At 46.9% G+C, this 2,197-nt stretch overlaps 1 non-coding gene across 1 annotated transcript; it reads left to right on the top strand.

The window, feature by feature from the left end:
* The first annotated feature begins 1,776 nt into the window (after positions 1 to 1,776).
* On the top strand, positions 1,777 to 1,879 carry LOC149826577 (small nucleolar RNA R71). The gene has a single exon (XR_016435842.1). It is a non-coding gene; the product is annotated as a small nucleolar RNA R71 (small nucleolar RNA).
* Positions 1,880 to 2,197: the final 318 nt, after the last annotated feature.

The raw sequence follows: 2,197 nt of genomic DNA, 5'->3' as shown, positions 1-2,197 counted from the left end.
ATCGCGGCATTGAAAATATTCAGCTTTACCTTCCTATTGCCGAATGAGAGATCCATGGCTCCGGTCCTACAGTTGATGCACGCATTGGAAGTCGCCAAGAATGGTCTGCCTAAAATAATCGGAGTCTGGTACTGGCTATCTACTCCTTCTATATCAAGAATAATGAAATCGACTGAAAAATAAAAGTCATCCACCTTAACTAGCACGTCCTCCAAGACACCTCTCGGTACCTTGACAGAACGATCTGCCAGTTGAAGTGTAATTAGAGTCGATCTCATCTCTCCTAGCCCGAAAGAATCAAAGAAATACCCGGGCAGAATGTTCACGCTTGCTCCAAGATCGAGCAATGCGCGTTCTATCCGGATGTTCCCTATAGTACAAGCAATGATAGGGGCTCCAGAGTCCTTGAGCTTTGGTGGTGTCTGATGCTGAAGTACTGAACTCACCTGCTCAGTCAGATGGACCCTGTTAGGAACTCTCTCTCTAGATTTCTGCTTCTGCGTACATAGTTCCTTTAGGAATTTGGCATATGTCGGCACCTGCTGAATCGCATCGAGCAAAGGTAGGTTGATCTGCACATGCTTGAAAATGTCAAGCATGTCCTGGATCTTCGCACCTTGCTTCCCTCTATATCCAGGAGACTCTAATGCTTTGGGATAGGGTGGTGGGGGAATATACTCTACTGGCTCCTCCTCTTTGCGAGAAGGCTCATTCCTATCCTTCTTCTGCACTGAGGATGAAGATGATGAAGATGAAGATGGGGATGGTAATGATGGCTGAGCCGACGTAGGTGAAACAATGGTCTCTGGCTCCTCTATCCTCTCTCTACTCTCTCTCTCTGTGCTCTCGACGTGATACTCACGTCTACTCCTCAGGGCCATAACTGATTTGGCCTGCTGCTGTGTCTCAGTATGAAACAGGCCTCCAGTAATCTGGTCCTTGCCCTTCAGGTTCATGACAGCCTGACTCGACAACGTATCCTTGGGTCTCCTACTAATAGCCTCAGCTAACTGTCCCATTTGCGACTCTAATTTCGCAATGGACTGCGTATGTGAGCTTAAAATCTGGCTACACTTCTCGAAAGCGTTCTGATTAGAGGTTTTCACCTCTTGGAATGCCTGGAGAAGTCTCTCCTCGAAAGATGTCTGCGGGGCAGACTCCTGCTGAATCGGGGAAGGAACTGAAGAAGAAGAAGACTGAGAATAGTTCGGTCTTTGAAATGACTGAGTAAAAGATGGCTGTCGAACTGGCTGAGAGGATATAGGCATCTGCGTGGAAGACTGTGGATTCTTCCATGAAAAATTGGGATGGTTACGCCAACCCGGATTATATGTCGATGAAAATGGGTTATTCGGCGGTCTGACGTAACCCTGAGCTGCCTGAACTTGTTCTTGAACAAATTCAGGGTACTGAGCTGCCGAAGGGCACTCAGTGATCTCGTGTGCCGGACTGGCACAAAGAGTACACACCTGCTGTGTAGTGGATGGTCCTGAGAGAAGCTGGTCCAGCTTATGAGCAATCATGTCTACCTTGCACTGTAGTGCAGTAGATGGATGAATCTCAAGAACACCAGCTTTCTTCTGAATGCTGGGTGTGGCTCTATCCGAATGAGAGCTCGAAGCATGGTGGAGTGAATTCTCGGCCAATGTATCAAATAGCCTCCATGCTTCGTCCTCGCTCTTCAGCATGAATGTCCCTCCACATGAAGAGTCGATCATCTAACGATTCTTGTCAGACAATCCATCGTAGAAGCTCTGCACCAGTTGCCATTTCGGCACCTGATGATGGGGACATTTCCTGAGGAGATCCTTCATTCTCTCCCAGGTCTCATGAAAGCGCTCACCATCTAGCTCTGAAAAGCTAGTGATGGCTCTACGATATTGGTTCGTACGACCAATGGGAAAATATTTCCGAAGAAACTCCTGTTGTAATTGATCCCATGACTCTATTTCTACAGAATCTAAGGACTTTAGCCAATACTTGGCTTTGTCCTTCAATGAAAAGGGGAATAGAGTCAACCTCAAAGCATCATCATCGAAATTCTGTATCTTAACAGTAGAACAGATTTCGAGGAATTCATCTAAATGTCGGTAGGGATCCTCATGACTAAGGCCATAAAAGGATGGAAGCATCTGAATAATGCTGGCCTTAATCTCATAATGCGGCGCTCCTACATCGGGTCTCCGAATGCAGGATG

The sequence above is a fragment of the Nuphar pumila genome, chromosome 10, assembly GCF_984573655.1.
Source record: "Nuphar pumila chromosome 10, dmNupPumi1.hap1.1, whole genome shotgun sequence".
In the NCBI taxonomy this organism is placed as follows: Eukaryota; Viridiplantae; Streptophyta; class Magnoliopsida; order Nymphaeales; family Nymphaeaceae; genus Nuphar; species Nuphar pumila.
This window is presented reverse-complemented; position numbering and strand designations above follow the sequence as displayed.